The sequence below is a fragment of the Staurois parvus genome, unplaced genomic scaffold (genome assembly GCF_062004578.1).
Source record: "Staurois parvus isolate SC_StPar_1 unplaced genomic scaffold, SC_StPar_1.0 ptg002139l, whole genome shotgun sequence".
In the NCBI taxonomy this organism is placed as follows: Eukaryota; Metazoa; Chordata; class Amphibia; order Anura; family Ranidae; genus Staurois; species Staurois parvus.
Window position 1 is genome coordinate 34640 of NW_028319935.1, and position 23783 is coordinate 58422.

The 23783-nt window shown below is 48.6% G+C and overlaps 1 long non-coding RNA gene across 1 annotated transcript in view; it reads right to left on the bottom strand.

The window, feature by feature from the left end:
- Nucleotides 1–2492: 2492 nt before the first annotated feature.
- Nucleotides 2493–23783, bottom strand: part of LOC149432627 (uncharacterized) — a 35206-nt gene continuing 13915 nt past the window's right edge. Inside the window, exon 2 of the long non-coding RNA XR_016308987.1 lies at nt 2493–2619. This is a non-coding gene — a long non-coding RNA (uncharacterized LOC149432627). The remainder of the gene's footprint in view (nt 2620–23783) is intronic.

Below are 23783 nucleotides of genomic sequence, written 5' to 3' on the forward strand. Positions count from 1 at the left end.
ACTCAAGTCGCATCAAAATAGTGCAGAAACCTTTTATAAGTCCAAAGTCGCCTTGCTTTTGGCTACTAGGAAAGGCTGACAGTTCAGTTCATGTAGTGCGACTTGGATGCAACTTTACACTCTCTGGTACTAAAGTCACATCAAAGTAGTGCTGGAATCTTTATGTGACCAAAGTCGCCTTGTTTTTTGGCCTCTAGGAAAGTATGTCAGTTCTGTTCATGATGCTCCTTGAGTGTGTAAAGTCGCATCAAAGTCGCACTACATGAACAGAACTGTCATACGTTCCTAGTAGCCAAAAAGCAAAGCGACTTTGGACATGTAAAGGTTCCAGCACTACTTTGATGCGACTTGAGTACCAGGCAGTGTAAAGTCGCATTAAAGTCGCACAGCATGAACAGAACTGTCATACTTTCCTAGTGGCCAAAAAACAAGGCGACTTTGGACATGTAAAGGTTCCTGCACTACTTTGATGCGACTTGAGTGCCAGAGCGTGATATGGTCCTTTCACGTGGATCGGACCCGTTTAGCGGATCCTCTTGCTCAGTGGGGCGATCTCTTCGCTGATCCCCGCTGCCCAAGCAGATGACAGGTCTGTGTCTGCTCCGCTGCTGCAGAGAAGACGCAGAGCAGCTCGCTCTCCTCAATGGGCAGTTGCATGAAAATGGGCCGCCTATCTGTTTTCATCCGACTCGATCAGACAGATGAATGGGCAATTGGATCCCCATCCGTCCCTTTTTGGCGGATCGGATCGGATGTCGGCGGGTGTAAACAAACACGTGTCCGTTTATACCCGCCGCTCCATAGAGGAGAACAGAGATTCCGATCGAGTCTGCCTGAAAAAAACGGGCAGGCGGACCCGATCGGAACATCCAATTACATAGATAGTCCGGCTGAAAAAAGACAAAAGTCCATCCAGTTCAACCATAGAAAAAAAAAAAGTTATAATCCTACACCCAGTTGATCCGTGTGAAAGAGCCCTAAAAGTCGCATCAAAGTCACACTACACAACAGAACTGTCATACTTTCCAATCAGCTAACAAAAAAAAACGCAAAACGCATCAAAAGCGCGTGCTCAAAAAAGCCAAAAAAAATGCATCAACCGCAACCTGCATAGACGTGAACTGAGCCTAATGCCGGCCATAGACGGGTCGAAAATCGGCCAAAAAAAAAAATCGGACCGTTAGTGGGTTAATTGGTCGGCCGTTTTTGGGGTTTTTGCACTATTTTTTATCGGTCATGTTGGAAAATTGGCGGCCGATCTTAACAATCGGCCGATTTGCCCGGCAATGGTGGGCAAATCGGTCGATCGTTTTACCGATAAAAAATCTGCGCATGAGCCGTGACCTGCAAGAAGAGAAAGAAGAAGAAGAGAAAAAAGAAGCAGAAGAAAAAAGGAAGAAGAAGAAGAAAAAGAAGAAGAAGCAAAAGGAGAAGAAGAAGAAGAGGAAAAGAAGAAGAGGAGGAAAAGAAGAAAAAGAGGAAGAAGAAGAAGAAGAAAAAGCAGAAGTAGAAAAAGCAAAAGAAGAAGAAGAAAAGAAGAAGAAAAAAGAAGAAGAAAAAGAAGAGGAAGAAGAAGAAGAAGAAGAAGAAAAGAAGAAAAAGAAGAAGAAAAGCAGAAAAAGAGGAAGAAGGAGAAAAAGAAGTAGAAGAAGAAAAAGCAGAAGAAGAAGAAGAAGAAGAAAAGAAGGAGAAAAAGAAGAAGAAGAAGGAGAAAAAAGAAGAAAAGAAGTAGAAGTACAAAAAGAGGAAAAAGAAGCAGCAGAAAAAGGAGAAGAAGAAAAAAGGAAAAAGAAGATTTCCAGTCCGCTATTATATTTTATATGAAAAGTCTTGCAGTTGCAACAATGTATCCATTTGTATCTGAATAAAAACATCTGTATCTGAAATGGATACAAATGGATACATTGTTGCAACTGCAAGACTTTTCATATAAAATATAATAGCGGACTGCAATTCTTCTTTTTCTTCTTCTTCCTCTTCTTCTTCTTCTTATGTATTGCTCCCCTGTGTGCTCCCCTGTCTCTGCAAGGGACAGAAGTAATTCTGGGGTTAAATGCCGGCCGTAGACGGGACAAAAATTGGCCGATTTCTTTACCGTTGGTGGCAAGGGTGGACTGGCAACTCATGGGGCCCCCGGGCAATAGGGGATCATGGGGCCCCTGTGTCCTTGCCCAAACTCAAAAAAGCCTATGAAAAAGGTACCCGGGGAATCTCAAGGGGCCCCCTACTGACCCCGGGCCCTCGGGCAGCGCCCGAGTTTCCAAATGGTCAGTCCACCCCTGGTTGGTGGTAATGTCAGCCAATCGAACGACCAATTTTTTGTTTTTGTTTTTTTAAAAAACGTCCGATTTTCGACCCGTCTATGGCCTGCTTAAATCTCCGGCGTGAATGCAGCCAACTTCCATCCTCTGTATCAGCGGCATCGCACGGCCGGCCTTTGGACAGGTTTTGTCTTTTTGTGTAACAAACAAACCCAAAAAACAGCCAACAAATGTAAACTCATCAGATGTTTATTAATTCATAGCCAAAAAAAAAAAAAAGGAAATGAAGAGCGTTGATCTTGCGACGGACGGCGAGCGGCTCGGCTCATCGCTGGCTGGACGGCGTCCCAATCGGCATCTAGAGAGACAAAAGACAGACACGGCCAATGAAAGGCCCGGATTTCTCCTCCTCGTGTTTAATGGACATATTTTCATGTACTATGAAATAACACGGCCTCCCCGCTCACTACTGGACGCGGAGTAGTAATGACTTCTGGCAAGACATTTTGTTTTTATAGATTTGTTTTTGGAGCGAGTCTGCCGGATCGGGGGAATCTCCCGGGACAGAAGTTTTACTATTTCGGATCACTGCTAACCAACCATTTAGGATGATTATCTAAGACTGCCGCGTTCTGGGTGGGGGGGGGGGGGCCTTTCCTCGAATTTGTAACGAGACGTCGGTTTGTTAAGCTGTTTATTTGTTTTAAAATGTACTCATATGGAAAACATGTTCATCCAGCAAACGGCAATCTGACAAATTGCACACATCTGGGAGGGATAACGAGAGAGAAGAGCGCCTGAAGATCTCCGTATCACGTGGACAGGGGGGCACCTTGACATCCAAATATCAAATACATCGTCCATGGCCGGGACACAGACACACAAAGGTGTCACTTGCAGGGGTTCCTGCCCACATCTATTGACCTACCTGGTAGCAAAAACAGCAATTATGAGAGCAGACCAGCCATTCACATCCAGGTTGCCTGGACCCCTAGGGTTCCTTCAGAGCAGTGGCCTTTAAAATGTGGCCCTTTGCTAGCCTTTATCTGGCCCTTGGGGCACTACTGCTTCTGCTGACACCAACAGTGGGGTATAATTCCTCCCACTGACACCAATGATGGGGCACTATTCCTCCCACTGACACCAATAATGGGATACTATTCCTCCTACTGATACCAATGATGGGCCACTATTCCTCCCACTGATACCAATGATGGGGCACTATTCCTCCCACTGACACCAATGATGGGGCACTATTCCTTCCACTGACACCAATGATGGGCACTATTCCTCCCACTGACACCAATGATGGAGCTCTATTCATACCAATGATGGGGAACTATTCCTCCTACTAATACCAATGATGAGACACTATTCCTTCCACTGACACCAATGATGGGGCACTATTCCTCCCACTGACACCAATGATGGGACACTATTCCTCCCACTGACACCAACGATGGGACACTATTCCTCCCACTGACACCAATGATGGGGCACTTTTCCTCCCACTGTTACCAATCATGGAGCACTATTCCTCCCACTGACACCAATGATGGGGCACTATTCCTCCCACTGACACCAATGATGGGGCACTATTCCTCCCACTGATACCAATGATGGGGCACTTTTCCTCCCACTGTTACCAATCATGGAGCACTATTCCTCCCACTGACACCAATGATGGGGCACTATTCCTCCCACTGACACCAATGATGGGACACTATTCCTCCCAGTTGTACCAATGATGGGGCACTATTCCTCCCACTGATACCAATGATGGGGCACTATTCCTCCCACTGATACCAATGATGGGGCACTATTTCTCCCACTGACACCAATGATGGGGCACTATTCCTCCCACTGACACCAATGATGGGGCACTATTCCTCCCACTGACACCAATGATGGGGCACTATTCCTCCCACTGACACCAATGATGGGGCACTATTTCTCCCACTGATACCAATGATGGGGCACTATTCCTCCCACTGATACCAATGATGGGGCACTATTCCTTCCACTGATAGCAATCTCTGGAGGACTCTGAGTTAAGAATGGCCACTCTAGACATTGTTACTTTGGGGGGGGGAGGTTAGGAACCCCCTTCTTATAATGAAGGGTATCTGAAGAATCCACAGGCTGAGCAGCAATGTACATGTTCATGAAATGGGGGGGAGTGGTAGTCACGGGACATTGTAGGGAGCAATAAAACATTGTTAGAAATTGTAATCCTTCCTAACCCTACTCATTTGTTCAGTCAGTATCCCCATTGGAGAAATGTCCCATCCAACACTTCCTATACTGATGACAATAAAGACCCGACAGGGGCTCCATCCCCCCACCACTCTGTCTATGTGGAAATAAATCGCTTTGACCGGAGTTGGGCTTTGAAGGTCCTGACTTTGATTCTCCTAATCTGGATTCATTTTCATGTCTTACTTTGTTTTATTAGATTTGTGCTTTTGTTGTATGCCATAAAAAAAACCAGGAAGATCAATTTTTCAAAAATAAGTCAGAAAAAAGTAAGTTACAGACGAGCAACACAAAGCCAGTCTGGCGATTGTCTAGAAGGGTTTGAAAAAAATAATAAATCTGATCCTTTGATATAAAACTCGGAATGGTGATAACATTGCAGGGAAATAGTATGAAACCAACTGAAACTCATGAAAACACTATATTACTGGAAGTATTGGCCCCACCCTCCCAATCATGTGATTCAGGTGTTCCAATCCCCTCCATAACATGTGATTCAGGTGTTCCAATCCCCTCCCAATCATGTGATTCAGGTGTTCCAATCCCCTCCAGTCATGTGATTCAGGTGTTCCAATCCCCTCCCAATCATGTAATTCAGGTGTTCCAATCCCCTCCCAATCATGTGATTCAGGTGTTCCAATCCCCTCCATATCATGTGATTCAGGTGTTCCAATCCCCTCCCAATCATGTGATTCAGGTGTTCCAGTGAAGGGAACGCTTAAGGCGACATTTTGGACAATTTCATGCTCCCAACTTTGTGGGAAGAGTTTGGGGATGGCCCCTTCCTGTTCCAACATGACTGCGCACCAGTGCACAAAGCAAGGTCCATAAAGACACGGAGGAGCCAGTTTGGGGTGGAGGAGCTTGACTGGCCTGCACAGAGTCCTGACCTCAACCCCATAGAACACCTTTGGGATGAATTAGAGCGGAGACTGCGAGCCAGGCCTCCTCCCCCGACATCAGTGCCTGACCTGACAAATGTGCTTCTGGAAGAATGGTCCAACCTTCCCATAGACACCCTCCTAAACCTTGTGGACGGCCTTCCCAGAAGAGTTGAAGCTGTTATAGCTGGAAAGGGCGGGGCCAACTCAATATTGAACCCTACGGACTAAGACTGGGGGGGCATTAAAGGTCATGTGTGTGGAAAGGGTGGGGTCAACTCAATATTGAACCCTACGAACTAAGACTGGGAGGCCATTAAAGGTCATGTGCGTGGAAAGGGCGGGGCCAACTCAATATTGAACCCTACGGACTAAGACTGGGGGGGCCATTAAAGGACATGTGCGTGGAAAGGGCGGGGCCAACTCAATATTGAACCCTACGGACTAGGATTGGGGGGCCATTAAAGGACATGTGCGTGGAAAGGGCGGGGCCAACTCAATATTGAAACCTACGGACTAAGACTGGGAGGCCATTAAAGGTCATGTGCGTGGAAAGGGCGGGGCCAACTCATTATTGAACCCTACGGACTAGGACTGGGGGGCCATTAAAGGACATGTGCGTGGAAAGGGCGGGGCCAACTCAATATTGAAACCTACGGACTAGGACTGGGGGGCCATTAAAGGACATGTGCGTGGAAAAGGTGGGGCCAACTCAATATTGAAACCTACGGACTAGGACTGGGGGGCCATTAAAGGACATGTGCGTGGAAAGGGCGGGGCCAACTCAATATTGAACCCTACGGACTAGGACTGGGGGGCCATTAAAGGACATGTGCGTGGAAAGGGCGGGGCCAACTCAATATTGAACCCTACGGACTAGGACTGGGAGGCCATTAAAGGTCACGTGCGTGGAAAGGGCGGGGCCAACTCAATATTGAACCCTACGGACTAGGACTGGGAGGCCATTAAAGGACATGTGCGTGGAAAGGGCGGGGCCAACTCAATATTGGACCCTACGGACTAAGACTGGGGGACCATTAAAGGACATGTGCGTGGAAAGGGCGGGGCCAACTCAATATTGGACCCTACGGACTAAGACTGGGGGACCATTAAAGGACATGTGCGTGGAAAGGGCGGGGCCAACTCAATATTGAACCCTACGGACTAGGACTGGGGGGCCATTAAAGGTCATGTGCGTGGAAAGGCCGGCCAACCAATACTTTGGGCAATATAGTGTATATTCTGAAGTCTACATAAAGCCAAACTTAGTATTAAATATAGGGGGGAGTGGTAAAACTGCTGGCCGTGTATGTTTTCCTATGTGTCCTGTTGGGGTGTTTCCCTTTCAGTTCCCATCCCAGAGATACAAGAGGGACAAGACACACGTTTCTGCTGTAGTGCGCGACGCACCTTCATGTATATTACATTCATTGTTAATGGAACCCCAACACACTAAGGCAGCTCTCCAATGCATATGAAATGCACAACACACAGCAATGCACTACTGTGCGTTGTGGTGCACCGCATTGCCAAAAATGGTGCAGGTCCTTTTTTTGAACATTTTGGTGCCTTGCCAGTCCATTTACTGACAGTAGTATTGAACCCTCAGCCCCCGTTCACACCGCGTGCGACTTGGCAGATCAAAGTCACATGAAAAGTCGCACCCCCAAATTTCTGCTACGGAACCCTTCAATTCGGTGCGACTTTGAAAAAGGTCCTCGCATGATATTTGTGCGACTTTGTGTGTGACTGGCAGTGACATCTGTGTATGAAGTCGCACCGAATTCAAAGCCGCACCCAGGGGCCAGGGGCGGACTGACCATTTGGGCACTGCCCGAGGGCCCGGGGTCAGTAGGGGGCCCCGTGAGATGCTCCTGGTACCTTTCATAAGCTTTTTTGGATGTGGTTTTAGTGTGGGTGAGGACACAGGGGCCCCATGATCCCCTATTGCCCGGGGGCCCCATGAGTTGTCAGTCCGCCCCTGACCGGGGCTTAGGGCTTTTTTAGCCTTTCACGAACATTCCCCAGTCTCGTTGCCAACATTCTGACCCCAGCAGATGCAATTCACACATTTTCTCTTTTCAATGATTTTTATTAAATATTTTTCGACAACAAAACAATTTTTCATTTAACAACAGGACTCAGGGAGCGTCTGTAAGGCCTCGATATCTATTCAAAATAGAGGTAAGTATTCTTTGGCTGAATATAACAAAAGACAATTTACAATTTTTCAGTCCTGCTGTCTCAGTGCTGCTTCCCTGAACTTCCGATCTTCACAGGAAAGCGTTAACGGTGGGCGGTGCAATCTGGAGTCAGCCTGTTAGCTTGGAGTACAGAGGGGGGAGGAGCAGGGGAGTGTCTTGCCACCCTATGTTACAGGGCTCTGTGTTTCTATTGATGAACGCAGTTTAGGGAGACACAAACCTAGTCCCTGCATGCATGGTGGCTCCATAGGATGATATCAGCAGTCACCCTAAAACAGGAAACCTGGGCAGTGTCACCAACGCACAGTCAAGGACTAAAGATCAAGTAGCTGCATACCCAGCAAGTGAGTAAATCAGCTGATGATTTAAACTTCAGATTTAAAGGATAAGTTCACCTTTTGACCAAAAATATTAAATGCACATTTTTTTGCAGGCAGGTACAGGCAGAGGCATCCCTAGGGTTGGTGTCACCCGGTGCGGTAACACTTGGTCACACCCCCTCCGACGATCCCCGCAGGATGGATCGGATCTGCGGATTGAGCATAACGGATTGGACTCCGATCCATTATGCTCCCCAATCCGCAGATCCGATCCATCCTGCGGGGATCGTCGGCTTTCTTTACAACTTACCTTTTCGTGGAGCGGGTCCGGTGTCACCCCGTATAGGTTGCACGCCGATGATCCCCGCAGGACCTATACGGGGTGACACCGGACCAGGGGCGGACTGACCATTTGGAAGCTTGGGCACTGCCCGAGGGCCCGGGGTCAGTAGGGGGCCCCATGAGATGCCCCTGGTACCTTTTTTATAGGCTTGTTTGAGTGTGGGCAAGGACACAGGGGCCCAATGATCCCCTATTGCCCGGGGGCCCCATATGTTGTCAGTCCGTCCCTGAACTGGACCCGCTCCAAGAATAGGTAAGTTGTAAAGAAAGCCGACGATCCCTGCAGAATGGATCGGATCCATCCCGCGGGGATCGTCGGCTTGCTTTACAACTTACCTGTTTGTGTGGCGTGTCCGGTGTCACCCGGTGCAGACTGCCCCCCCGCTGGGTACAGGCAGAGGCTGACTGCTGATAATACAAATGACTTGGCTGTTATCCTCATCCTCCCGCTTCAACGCCTCAAGTCAATGACTTGGCTGTTATCCTCATCCTCCCACTTCAACACTGTTATCCTCATCCTCCCGCTTCAACACCTCAAGTCAATGACTTGGTTATCCGCATCCTCCCACTTCAACACCTCAAGTCAATGACTTGCCTGTTATCCTCATCCTCCCGCTTCAACACCTCAAGTCAATGACTTTCCTGTTATCCTCATCCTCCCGCTTCAACGCCTCAAGTCGCTGACCTGAAACAAGTATGCAGTCAAGGACTTTCCTCTGCCTATCCTCTTTGCAAACCCTGAAAGGAGTGAAGCCGGTTGAACAGTGAACTGCCAGGCAACTGCCATTTTCAGAAGGGGGTCAGCAGTAGCGCACCTCCATGACAGGTTCTCTCTAGTAATCCTGTACTGATAGAAGTGCCAGGATGCCAGAGCAGACTTGTCCAGCTGAAAATGCCAGTCGCCTGGCTGTTTGCTGATTTAATGGCTTCAACAGCTTTTTAGTTCCATTGACTTCATGACCACGTTCTTGTTCCGGGTTAGGGAGTACTAAATGCGAAGAAAGCCAGGCATCTAGCATTTCCAATAGGTCAGCAATTGCAGCCTGCATGCTACATCGGACCTTCTGTGACCTGCACTGCTCTTCAGGATAAACCTCATTTATATTTCAGCCAAGAAAGGAGACCCCGCCCCCAAACAGTGACCTGCCTGGAAATATGGGGGGGGCGGAGTCCTATGACAAGACATACATGTCGCCTGATTCTCCAACCAGAACACACTATTAGATTTATTTCATGTATTTCCACACTCAGCCTTACGTAATCCGTGCCGATGGGGAGATTTTGCAACGTTACATTTTCAGGAAGTTTGTCATCGGATTGTTTGTTTGGGGAATGTTCTCCGACTCAGAAATGTACACATCATGATGTCCAATACTACAAAGATACTCAGTACTACATAATGTACAAAAATACCCAGTACTACATAATGTACAAAAATACCCAGTAATACATAATATACAAAAATACCCAGTAATACATAATGTACAAAAATACCCAGTAATACATAATATACAAAAATACAAAAACCCCAATACTACATAATATACAAAAAATACAAAAATACCCAGTACTACCTAATATACAAAAATACCCAGTACTACATAATATACAAAAATACCCAGTACTACATAATATACAAAAATACCCAGTATTACATAATATACAAAAATACCCAGTACTACATAATGTACAAAAATACCCAGTAATACATAATATACAAAAATACAAAAATTCCCAATACTACATAATATACAAAAATACCCAGTACTACATAATATACAAAAAATACAAAAATACCCAGTACTACATAATATACAAAAATACTCAGTACTACATAATATACAAAAATACCCAATACTACATAATATACAAAAATACCCAGTATTACATAATATACAAAAATACCCAGTACTACCTAATATACAAAAATACCCAGTACTACATAATGTATAAAAATACCCAATACTACATAATATACAAAAATACCCAATACTACATAATGTACAAAAATTCCCAATACTACATAATGTACAAAAATACCCAGTAATACATAATATCAAAAATACCCAGTACTACATAATATACAAAAATACCCAGTAATACATAATATACAAAAATACCCAGTACTACATAATATACAAAAATACCCAGTAATACATAATATACAAGAATACACTTAGTACTACATAATATTTATTTTATTTATTTATTTCAGGTACTTATATAGCGCCATCAATGTACACAGCACTTTACATATATATTGTACATTCACATCAGTCCCTAACCCTCAAGGGGCGTACAATCTAAGGTCCCTAACCCTCAAGGGGCATACAATCTAAGGTCCCTAGCCCTCAAGGGGCGTACAATCTAAGGTCCCTAACCCTCAAGGGGCGTACAATCTAAGGTCCCTAACCCTCAAGGGGAGTACAATCTAAGGTCCCTAACCCTCAAGGGGCGTACAATCTAAGGTCCCTAACCCTCAAGGGGAGTACAATCTAAGGTCCCTAACCCTCAAGGGGCGTACAATCTAAGGTCCCTAACCCTCAAGGGGCGTACAATCTAAGGTCCCTAACCCTCAAGGGGCGTACAATCTAAGGTCCCTAACCCTCAAGGGGCGTACAATCTAAGGTCCCTAACCCTCAAGGGGCGTACAATCTAAGGTCCCTAACCCTCAAGGGGAGTACAATCTAAGGTCCCTAACCCTCAAGGGGTGTACAATCTAAGGTCCCTAACCCTCAAGGGGCGTACAATCTAAGGTCCCTAACCCTCAAGGGGTGTACAATCTAAGGTCCCTAACCCTCAAGGGGCGTACAATCTAAGGTCCCTAACCCTCAAGGGGCGTACAATCTAAGGTATACAATAAAACAATTTTAAATGCAAGACATGTGAGTAATCAGTACTACAAAATATATAATACAAAATGAAATGGTAAATAAACAAAGCGAAGGTTAAAAAATAAATAAAAAAATTAAATAAGAAACATATTTAGATGAAGGTTAAATCTAGGTCAGTGTCAGGGTTAGAGTCAGGATCAATGTCAGGGTCAAAGGTCAAGGGCAGTCAGAGGTCAAGGGCCAAAGTCAAGGTCAAAGGTCAGGGTCTGAATATTTTAGGTATTTTTTTTCTAAAAAAAAAAAGCTTCTTTTTTTAAATTAGCGTCAGCGTGTTTTGATTAAAACAAGGGGGGAAAAAAGTAAAATGCGCCCTCCTGCCTCTGGGCCGCACTACGGGTGCAGACAACCACCATACTGTATGTGGTATCACTGCGATGGTCAGGAGGATTTATTTTGGGTTGTTCAGCTCAATCCGGATACATTGTAGAACATTATTATTTGTTTTTACCGTATTGGGCCAGTTTTCCTTTGATATCCGTCACTATTTACCACCAAATGAAAGCCCAATTTGTCCTGAAAAAAATTAAATGCAAATGGCAGCCGAAATATATATATATATACTGTATACACGCCTCATTTGTTTGGGAAATTCGCAATCTCAGCTCCTTCCACCAAAACCAAAGGAAGGACTCCAGCCAAATACAACAAAATCAAAAGCCCATGAAATATTCAGCTTCAATTTAGAAATTTCCCCCACAGTACTTCTATTTGCCACTAGATATCCTCATTCTGATGGCCAGCTTTATTCAGTCTACTTCCTCTGAGCCCAGATCATTGTGGAACCGACCCCCTCCCCCTCAGTCAGTGCTTGGACAGTGAAATAGGAAACAGCACAGGTATGAGCTCATCTCTTTATTACTCTTTCTCCTCCTATCAGTATGCTCCTCGTTAGGATATATACTGACTGGCTTCTTGTGCTGCTTCTTCCTTGAACACTCCAGCCCTGCTGTACAGCAACAGCAAAGGGGATGATATGAGGCCTGTTCTAGGTCTAGGTCTTACAAAACGCATTTAATGATGTGTTAATGAATACAGAACCGCATTTATTTTTGTTTTTCACATGTGCCTGGAGTTTAGGTCTTAATGCATGGGCACCCTTGGGCAATGCCCAGGGGCCCCAGGTGCATGGGGACCCCATGATAATCTTACATTACATCATACTTGCCAACTGTCCCGGATTTGCAGGGACAGTCACACTTTTTACTAAGCTGTCCCAGGATGGCCCGGCCAGCGTCCTAGAACCTGTACTGTGTCTTCCTGATCCCAGTATTGATCCCAGTATTGTGCCCTCCTGGTCCCAGTACTGTGCCCTGCTGACTCCCTAGTATTGTGCCCTCCTGCCCCCCCCCCTCTTGTGTACTGCGGCCCCCTGATCCCAGTATTGTGCCCTCCTGGTCCCAGTACTGTGCCCTGCTGACTCCCCAGTATTGTGCCCTCCTGGTCCCAGTACTGTGCCCTGCTGACTCCCCAGTATTGTGCCCTCCTGGTCCCAGTACTGTGCCCTGCTGACTCCCTAGTATTGTGCCCTCCTGCCCCCCCCCCTCTTGTGTACTGTGGCCCCCTGATCCCAGTATTGTGCCCTCCTGGTCCCAGTACTGTGCCCTGCTGACTCCCCAGTATTGTGCCCTCCTGCCCCCCCCCCCCTCTTGTGTACTGTGCCCCCCTGATCCCAGTATTGTTCCTTCCTGGTCCCAGTACTGTGCCCTCCTGACTCCCCAGTATTGTGCCCCCCTGATCCCAATATTGCCCAATACTCCCCAGTATCCTGCCCCCCCCCTCCTGTGTACTGTGCCCCCCTGACCCCAGTATTGTGCCCTCCTGCCCCCCCCCCTTCCCTGTGTACTGTGCCCCCCTGATCCCAGTATTGTTCCCTCCTGGTCCCAGTACTGTGCCCTCCTGACTCCCCAGTATTGTGCCCCCCTGATCCCAATATTGCCCAATACTCCCCAGTATCCTGCCCCCCCCCCTCCTGTGTACTGTGCCCCCCTGACCCCAGTATTGTGCCCTCCTGCCCCCCCCCCCCTCTTGTGTACTGTGCCCCCCTGATCCCAGTATTGTTCCTTCCTGGTCCCAGTACTGTGCCCTCCTGACTCCCCAGTATTGTGCCCCCCTGATCCCAATATTGCCCAATACTCCCCAGTATCCTGCCCCCCCCCCTCCTGTGTACTGTGCCCCCCTGACCCCAGTATTGTGCCCTCCTGCCCCCCCCCCCCTTCCCTGTGTACTGTGCCCTTTGTGTTGATTAATCATTGATTTATGGGTTTCTTATTTTTTTTAAATCAGTTTTGCTGGAAGTACAAATAGACACGTTGGATTCTATGAACTCTTTATATTTTAATTCTTGAGAGTAGGTGTGTAAAATGGAGCAGGCTGGTAGGGGCCCCAATATATTACTTTGCCCAGGGGCCCCTGATGCTATTAAGGCAGCCCTGGTTCAGCTTGAAGATGTCACGGTCCTCTCTCCTATTTTGTCTTTGTTCCAAGTCCTGCTGGCCCTAAGAACCGCATGGCAGCCATGCACCAGACACAGGGAGGGGAAGGCAAGGTGCTGGAGGGCAGCAGGTACTGCGTGTAGCGTGTAGCGTGTGCCTGGGGAAGGGTGTCATGTCATGTGGCTGAAGAGCCGGAGCTCCCTCTGCTCTGGTCTCCTATCAGCATGTCTGCATGCAGCAGATCTACTTGGCTCCTAGTGCTGACCCTCCCCTCTCCCAGTCTGAGTGCTGCTGCATAGGGGGAATGCAAAATGCTGATTCCAGGACAAATTCAGGTACTTTCACTGGCTGCATTCAAAATACATTTGAAGCTGAAGTTTAATCTGCTGAATATTTTGCCTTCATCAGTTTTCTTTTTCATTTTCATACCTTATTGAAGACCCAGTGATACCATTGCTGGGTCTCTGTGCTTCTCTCTGCAAAGCAGGCAGATCATGGCTGGTGGGAGAGGCTGCCAGGGTGTTGTACATAGCTTCCTGAAAGCATCACAGCACCCCGCCTCAGCACTCCTATCTCAGGTACCCTCAGCCCTGCTGCAAATATGAAAATGCCTGAATGGGTAGATGCAGGGGCAGACTGACAACTCATGGGGCCCCCGGGCAATAGGGGATCATGGGGCCCCTGTGTCCTTGCCCAAACTCAAAAAAGCCTATGAAAAAGGTACCAGGGGCATCTCATGGGGCCCCCTACTGACCCCGGGCCCTCGGGTAGTGCCCGAGTTCCCAAATGGTCAGTCCACCCCTGGTCTGGTGGACATTCCTGAGCAGGTGGCATTGTCAATCAGACTGCCCTAAGAAATGGTCACATGTGGCACTGAGCCAACTGAAATCTAATGAAGAAAGGGGTGGGGCCAGGGACCCCCCAACCTGCTGCAGTCTGCCATATTGTCCCCAACCTCCCATAATTGCTCTCAACCCTGCACAGTGCCCACAGGCTCCCAAAGGGCCTCTAGCCCCCCCAGTGTCCCCCAACATCCCACAATACCCCCTCCCAGCTTGCTGCAAAGTCGTCTGCCATAGTGTCCCAAACCTCCCATAATTGCCCACAACCCCACACAGTACCCCCAGACCACCTGCAACCATAGTGCCCCCCAACCTGCTGCAGTCTGCCATACTGTCCCTAACCTCCCATAATTGCCTGCAACAATGCACAGTGGCCACAGCCCCCCAGTGCCCCCCAACCTCCCACAGTACCCCCCAGCTTGCTGCAAAATCTGCAGTCTGCCATAGTGTCCCTAACCTCCTCTAATTGCCCGCAGTGCTCCTTGAGAGCCTCTAGTCCCCCCCCCCCCCCCCACAGTACCCCCCAACCTCCCTCAGAGCCCCCCAGTCTCCAGCCCCACTATAGCACCCCCAAACTGTGTCCCACTGTTCCTGCCAACCCACCCACAGTACCTCCTATCCTCTCAGTCTCCTCCAGAGACCTCATCCCATACAGGGCTACATCATATGCTACACAGCCCCCCTAATCCCCTCCACAGCCCCCCTAATCCTCTCCACAGCCCCCCTAATCCCCTTCACAGCCCCCCTAATCCACTCCACAGCCCCCCTAATCCCCTCCACAGCCCCCCTAAACCCCTTCACAGCCCCCCTAACCCCTCCACAGCCCCCCTAAACCCCTTCACAGCCCCCCTAATCCCCTCCACAGCCCCCTAAACCCCTTCACAGCCCCCCTAAACCCCTTCACAGCCCCCCCCTAATCCCCTCCACAGCCCCCTTAATCCCCTTCACAGCCCCCCTAAACCCCTTCACAGCCCCCCTAATCCCCTCCACAGCCCCCTTAATCCCCTTCACAGCCCCCCTAAACCCCTTCACAGCCCCCCTAATCCCCTCCACAGCCCCCCTAATCCCCTTCACAGCCCCCCTAATCCCCTCCACAGTCCCCAGCTACCCCACAGTGACACCCAGCCCCATTCCCAGCCCTTCCAGCATTTTATTACACATTTTGTGTTCACTTTTATTGCTGACTATAAACTTTTTTTTTTCCTTTAGGGCTGATTTACATTTGTAAACTGGGGGTGGTAAAACCCCAGTTGAGCCATGTTTTTACTGCCCCTCTACCTGCAGGGGCAGCGGCTGTGGGGAGTACAAATGCTTTGCTCTGTGGCTGGTGCAGGAATTCTATCCCTGTTGCTGCTCTGGGGCTGCTGACATAACATCCAAGATGGCGGCGCCCCATCGCAGTCTCGCGGTTCCTGGATGCCTACACAAGGGGGGGGCTGGTACAGGTGAATCGCAGGCATGTACAATGTTACACGCACATGTGAGAACCTGGCGGCAAGGCTTTGTTTAAAAAAAAAACAAAAACTGCACCTGTAGTGGAGGTCCTGACCTGACCGCGCTGTCTGGCAGGGGCGCCTTGATCAATAGGCATGCTGCACAGATTTCACGTGTAGGAGATCGGCGATTGCAGCCTCTGTATTACTGAATCCATGATAGTAAATGTCTTCCAGATGGGGGGGTGGGGGGGCAGTGCGATTCTCTGGCGGCTTTTTATTGTCACCGGTGTCCCCATTGAGAAGATCCCCCTCACTTCCTGTATGTGGGGACCTTACCACGTGTGCCAACCTGGACGCCAAGGTCCAAATGAGCCCCTAAATCCGATGACGGTCCCGCTGCGATGGCAGGGGTGTCACTGGATAATGCAGCGCCCCGTCCTACGGGGGGAATGCGGGATCTGAGGAGCGGCAGACGTGGGGATGGAGGGGACGCCGTGCCTCTGTATTACCGCAATGAGATGCAATTCTGACAAAGAGCAGCGATGAATCCATGATAGTAAATGTCTTCCAGATGGGGGGGTTGGGGGGCAGTGCGATTCTCTGGCGGCTTTTTATTGTCGCTGGTGTCCCCATTGAGAAGATTCCCCCTCACTTCCTGTATGTGGGGACATACGTGTGCCAACCTGGACGCCAAGGTCCAAATGGGCCCCTAAATCCAATGGCTGTCCAATGGCAGGGGTGCTGCTGGATAATGTGGCCCCCCGTTCTATTGGGGGGGGCTGAATGCGGGATCTGAGGAGCGGCAGACGTGGGGATGGAGGGGACGCCGCGCCGGCAGAACGTTCCTCAGATGCCTCGTGTTGCCTCGGGCTGCTTTGCATTTCTCTCCTCTCTGCTCTCGCAGAATCGTCTTTCTTCTTCCTCCCCGCGTGGTTTTCCTGCACCTTGCGGTATGTTGTTTTGTCGCGCCTTCGGGGCCTCTGGGATCTGTGAATGGGCACTCCCTGGGCACGCTGCAAAGTTGCATCTACCAGGAACATCAGGCCAAACCTGAAATTCCTGGCGCTTGATCGCCATCCAAGAAAAGATTTCCTTTGGCCCTGGAACTGTTAATCTTGTCATCTAGGGAAAGTCGCTTCCTACGCCTCAGGAGCACGCCGTCTGTAAGGGGGGGGGGGGGCTGCCATCGCAGGGACCAGAACCAGAGACTCCTAGAAGGACTGGTATAGGGATACGCCGGGGGTCACAGAACTCGCTGGTATTTTACCCCCCCCCCTCCCTCGCTGACGGTAAAATACCTTCCTCAGTGCAATATGTAAAGCATAGTAACCAAGGGTGGACTGACAACTCATGGGGCCCCCGGGCAATAGGGGATCATGGGACCCCTGTGTCCTCGCCCACACTCAAACCACACCCAAAAAGGTCTATGAAAGGTACCAGGGGCATCTCATGGGGCCCCCTACTGACCCCGGGCCCTCGTGCCAGAATGGTCAATCCGCCCCTGGTAGTAACCCATAGCAACCACCATTCTTTTTTTTTTAACCTCCCTAGCGGTCTGATTATGTCCATATTTCTGTGCTCAAAGCGGTACTTTTTTTGCATGGAAATATGTCGTTTTTTTATTGTAGTCCTGTAATTCCTAGGAATAACTCACTGAAATCTGTCCGAACAAGAGTCTAGTAAACATCCCGGGGAGGATAAAACACGAAATCATAAATAATAATTTAATAAATAATCATAAAAAATAATAATATAATAATAATAAATTTAATTCAATAATGTCATCAAACCAAAAACACTGAAATGTGAAATATAGCGCCAAGTTCGCACATCGCTGAGCTCAGTCGCAGAATCATTTTCAGTGTCTGATGAGGAATTTCCCCCACCAATCATTATCACTCAATTCTGCAAGTGGTTCTGATTTACTATCGCTGTTCTCTAGCCGGTCTAAAACCGCGTCTGACCTAAAGGGACGCTTTTTGGACGCCATGGACGTTTCTCAGTTTCCAGGCAGAAAGAACAGTAAAAATGCAGGCAGGGCGCCGGACAAAGCACTCGGGACACAATGTATGTGAAATGGTTTGATACAGGAATGTTATACTATGTGATTTTAGTGTATTTAGTGAATGTCACTTTTTGACATTTTTGAAATTTCCCGCCAGTTCTGTCCCCCGTACGTCCCGACGTCGCAGGGAACGGAACCCGGAAGATGGATGCCGGCATCGGCCGGAGGAGATGGCAGGGGACCAGGAGCGGACTGACCATTCAAGCACTCGGGCACTGCCCGAGGATGTGGGGTCAGTAGGGGGGCCCCATGAGATGCCCCTGGTACCTTTTTCATAGGCTTTTTCGGGATGTACGGGGGACGGAACTGGCGGGAAATTTAAAAAAATGTCAAAAAGTGACATTCACTAAAATCACATAGTATAACATTCCTGTATCAAACCATTTCAGTGTGGGCAAGGACACAGGGGCCCCATGATCCCCTATTGCCCGGGGGCCCCATGAGTTGTCAGTCCGCCCCTGCCGGGGACGCTGCAGGGGGGACATCGCGGGAGCGCAGGACAAGGTAAGTGCAGAAGAGATCCCGGAGCAACGCTGCAGTGTATTCCCGAGTGTAGCTCGGGGGGGTTACCGCTTGTGGTGCTGAAACTTTACCCCGAGCAACACTCAGGAATACCGCCAGGGGGGTTAAATTATTATCTAGTTGTACAATCTTTGGATTTACCCAAACTACAAAACCTTCCCGATTGCATATAAATTGGTGCGACTTCAAGATCGTGCGATTTTCACTGCGACTTTGGACGACTTTTGCCCCGTACACACGATGAGAATATCGGACTAACGATCGGCCGTTTTTTTTCACCTCCCAGTCTCACATCGAAAGTGAAAAGCTGACTAAAGATACAAAAATTCTCCTATGAAAGAAAAGAATTTGGAAAGTGATGTCATGTATTGCGCTGTATTTGTATTTTCGGAGGACTACTGTGCTGATTAAATGAAAATCGTACAATCTGGTATCGCGCTGGTCCCTTCGGATATTGTCGCATGAATTGTCGTGATCGGCTCTCGAAAGCTGTGTGCCAACGATCCGATTATCGGGCGATCGGTCCTTGTGCGAAAATTTCTGTACGATTTTCTTATAGTGTTTACGGGGCAGGGGCGGACTGACCATTTAGCCACTCAGGCACTGCCCGGGGGCCCGGGGTCAGTAGGGGGCCCCATGAGATGCCCCTGGTACCTTTCATGGGCTTTTTTGGGTGTAATTTGAGTGTGGGTGAGGATATAGGGGCCCCATGATTTCCTATTGCCCGGGGGCCCCATGAGTTGTCGGTGGTACGGGGCATTGGGCTTTGACCACGGATGATTGTGCTCTAGTCACATGTAGAACCTTCAGGTGTGACTTTGAAGGGTTTACATTGAAGTCTTTGGCCCCCCCCAAGTCACATGAAAGTCAGACCAAAGCAGTGCAGTGTCGAGTCGCTGCTACTTGAAGTCGCACAGATATGAATGGTGCTCATTGGGAAACACGGGGTGCGATGTGTCATGGGTGTGAATGGGCTCTAAAGTGCAACCCTCAGCCATGAAATATGAACAAAGCACACCCCTCTATAGTGTGTACTTGTCTCAGTCCAGAGCACTGAAGTGTCACTTCTGCCTCCTTCCTCTGCTATCAGTATGAATCGCTTCTAACAAGTTTTCTTGACCAGAAGCGGACTGACCATTAGGGTACTCGGGCATTGCCCGAGGGCCCAGGGTCAGTAGGGGGCCCCATGAGATGCCCCTGGTATCTTTCATAGGCTGTTTTGGGTGTGGTTTAAGTGTGGGCAAGGACACAGGGGCCCCATGAGTTGTCAGTCCGCCCCTGTTCCTGACACCAAGAGAAAAATGGTGACAGGGGAGGGCACAGCCTGTGATTGACAGCCTCAACTCTGTGTGAAGGGGGGGGGGGTGTCCTTTCCCTCCAGTTATCTCTCACAGAGAGTAAGGCTGGCCATACATTATACAATTTTCCTTAGATTATTGCTTTAGATTTACCAAAAACCATATAATATGAGGTCAAAACCTAAACAACACTTTCAATTGTATCTAATTAGGCGGGCCTTTGCACTACATAGTGGAAGGTAAATCTAAAGGAAATTGGGCAGAAAATTGTATAGTGTATGGCCAACCTAACTTCAGCTCCCTGTTCCGTTTTCTGAAAGCTCGGACAAGCTGTATAAATTCTGCACTTTGCTGCAGATAAACAGATGCAACTTATGTAGGAGGATTTGTTTCATCTCTGTGTATCACCTGAGGCTGATCACTTCATTGGGAATATGGAGGGTTTACAACCACTTTAATCCGTTTTAATTGATCTAAAGTAGACTGTAACGTCAGAATGTAACATGTATGGCCAGCCTAACTTCAGCTCCCCATCCCGTTTTCTGAAAGCTCGGACAAGCTGTATAAATTCAGCACTTGCTACAGATAAACAGATGCAACGTATGTAGGAGGATTTGTTTCATCTCTGTGCCTCACCTGAGGCCAGTCACTTCTCTGGGGATATGGAAGGTTTACAACTACTTTAATCAGTTTTAATCAGGGGCGGACTGACCATTTGGAAACTCGGCCACTGCCCGAGGGCCCGGGGTCAGTAGGGGGCCCCATGAGATGCCCCTGGTACCTTTCATAGGCTTTTTTGAGTTTGGGCACGGACACAGGGGCCCCATGATCCCCTATTGCCCGGGAGCCCCATGAGTTGTCAGTCCGCCCCTGGTTTTAATAGATCTCAAGGATCTCACTCATTAGATGTGGTGGCTGCATTCGTTTTCTTTTTTAGGCGTTTTCCCCCTCTGTTTTCACCTGGTGATCTGGCCAGTACCACACCTCCTGTATTAGAGCGCCCCCACTCTGGAGGAAGGAGCACAGGGGGCATCTTTGGACAGCAGCATTGTCAGTCTGGGGGGGGGGGGCGTGAGTGTTAAGACGGACTAGCAGATTTAAATACACTAACAAATTGAAACCAGCCTCCAGCTCACACGTCATTATCTTTATAAACTTTCTTTACAGCAAACCGTTTCCTTTTTCATTACGTCAGTAAAGCTGATCATTGTAAGCACCCGTCAGTGATAAATGGTTTGTCTCATTCCTGTAACTGCTACATCTGCAGGACAGCTTGTTCATTTTAAAAACAGACTTACTGGCTGGATCACCAGATGAAAATAAAAGGAAGAGAGCCCAAAAAAGAAAACGAATGCAGCCACCACATCTAAGAATTGGTAAGCTGCAATATAATAAAATGTTTGTTGTAGATAAATCATTATACTTCCAGGTCTATTCACAGCCACAGAAAATAAGTAAATAAAAATGAACAAATACAAACAAATTCCCCAAAAATATCAAAACAAAAACGGCTCCAGATATGGAAAATAAAGGGTTTCGTTCACAAACTTTTTGGCAAAGATATGGATTTTTATTTTCAGCCATGTGACTGTCAAATCTCAGCTGGAAATATCTGTCATTTAGTTCCTTCATCACGGTGTGGAAGCTCTGTGATTGGAGCCTATTGTGTCCCAGCTACAGGCACATGTGCTTGAGTACAGTAAATAGCAGAAGGGGTGGGGGGAGGGGGCTTTGTAGGTGAGGTGGTTGGGGAAGGATGCAGAAAGGGTGCGCAGCATTGAAGGTGGTGAGCGCTGCAGTGTGCTGTGTTGTTGTCATTGCTGCTCCTGCCACTCACATGGCTGGGGGGGGGGGACAGCATTGGCATGGGTGTGCTGGCCAGGATGGAGGAGGAGAGGAAGCACAGCCTGCACCTCCTCCTGGCTTTCTCCTCTTCTCCAGTGTTGGCTCTCCACTTGTGACGTGTGATGCTGCTGTCACTACTTCGGTCAGCCTGTAGCAATCAAGACATATGTTAGCCTCCCCCCACATGGAAACACTGCACCACGGGAAACTGCCCCTTCAGGATGGACAGGACGGAGGAGGAGAGGGAGCACAGCCTGCACCTCCTCCTGGCTTTCTCCTCTTCTCCAGTATTGGCTCACCACTTGTGACGTGTGATGCTGCTGTCACTACTTCAATCAGCCTGCAATCAAAACATATGTTAGCCTTCACCCCCACATGGAAACACTGCACCAGGGGAATCTGCCCCTCCAGGATGGAGGAGGAGAGGAAGCACAGCCTGAACCTCCTCCTGGCTCTGCTTCCTTTTCTCAAGTATTGGCTCACCACTTGTGTTGTGTGATGCTGCTGTCACTACTTCAGTCAGCCTGTAGCAATCAAGACATATGTTAGCCTTCCCCCCCACATGGAAACACTACACCAGGGGTATCTGCCCCTCCAGGATGGAGGAGGAGAGGGAGCACAGCCTGCGCCTACTCCAGGCTTTCTCCTCTTCTCCAGTGTTGACTTACCACTTGTGACCTGTGATGCTGCTGTCACTACTTTGGTCAGCCTGTAGCAATGAAGACACCTTAGCCTTCCTCCCCCCAGATGAAAACACTGCACCAGGGGCATCTGCCCGTCCAGGATGGACAGGACAGAGGAGAGGGAGCACAGCCTGCACCTACTCCTGCCTTTCTCTTACTCTCCAGTGTTGGCTCACCACTTGTGACGTGTGATGCTGCTGTCCCTACTTCGGTCAGCCTGTAGCAATGAAGAGATATGTTAGCCTCCCCCCCCACATGGAAACACTGCACCAGGTCCCCCCTCCCCTCCTGAACAAGGCTGGAAGCCATTTTCCACCCCCTGTCTTGGAATGAGTTGCGTTTCTCAAGCCTCATAGATTTAATAAGCTTCTAGTGAATAAATAGGCCACATCCCCTGTGCTGAGAAAATACGTTGATTGCTGATCTTCCTCTTGCCATTCCAGTGGCCTCTGAGTCGTTGACCTTGAACAGACATGTAGCCAATAGAGTCTGAACTCCAAATCTACCTACCTCTTCTGTGTCGCACCCACAGGAGCCAGGGGTGGCCAACTAGTATTATCAGAAGGAGATCAACAAAGAGTTTTTTAGCACTGAAAATGTACATTACCCTAAATATATTTTTTCTCTATGTGTGTGTGTTCCCATCTGTGTATTTTATAAATTATAGTCCCTGTCATTTTCGTGTTCTTCTTCCATCTGATGTACCTGGTTGATCCTGACAGTCATCTTTCTTTGTTGTTCGAAACTGACTACACAAAGTATAGAAGCTGATCTGTGTTAGTGTGGTCAGTTTTCATCCTTTGCTTAGTGTCCTGTACCTGTGAATGGACAGCCAGACACACAGCATGCCTGGATTGGGTAGTTTTTTTTCAGCCATCATGCCCCCTGACAAATCACAGCGTGCCTTTGGACCACACCCCCTCACAAATCACAGCCTACTTCTGGCACATGCCCCCTCCCAATCACAGCCTGCCTCTTGATCACACCCCCTTCCAATCACAGCTTGCCTCTTAAACACGACCCCTCCCAATCACAGCCTGCCTCTGGCACATGCCCCCTCACAATCACAGCCTGCCTCTTGACCACACCCCCTTCCAATCAAAGCCTGCCTCTTGAAAACGCTCCCTCCCAATCACAGCCAGCCTCTAACACACACCCCCTCCCAATCACATCCTGCCTCTTGAACACACCCTCTCCCAATCACAGTCTGCCTCCTGAACATGCTCCCTCCCAATCAAAGCCTAACTCTTGAACACGCCCCCTCCTATCACAGCCAGCCTCTTGAACACACCCCCTGCTCAAGCACAACCTGCCTCTTGTGTGTCTGCACAGCATCCTGTAACCCCGCCCCCCCAATCAGGAAGAAGAGATGGTCACATGACAAGATTTTGTAACCTTGTAACTAAATGGTCAGAATCATTTCTGAAAATATGCAGAAGCAGTTCTGGCGCCGGTGTGGTCCTAATAATATTCAAAAGTGTCTCTAACATTGGATGTCCACA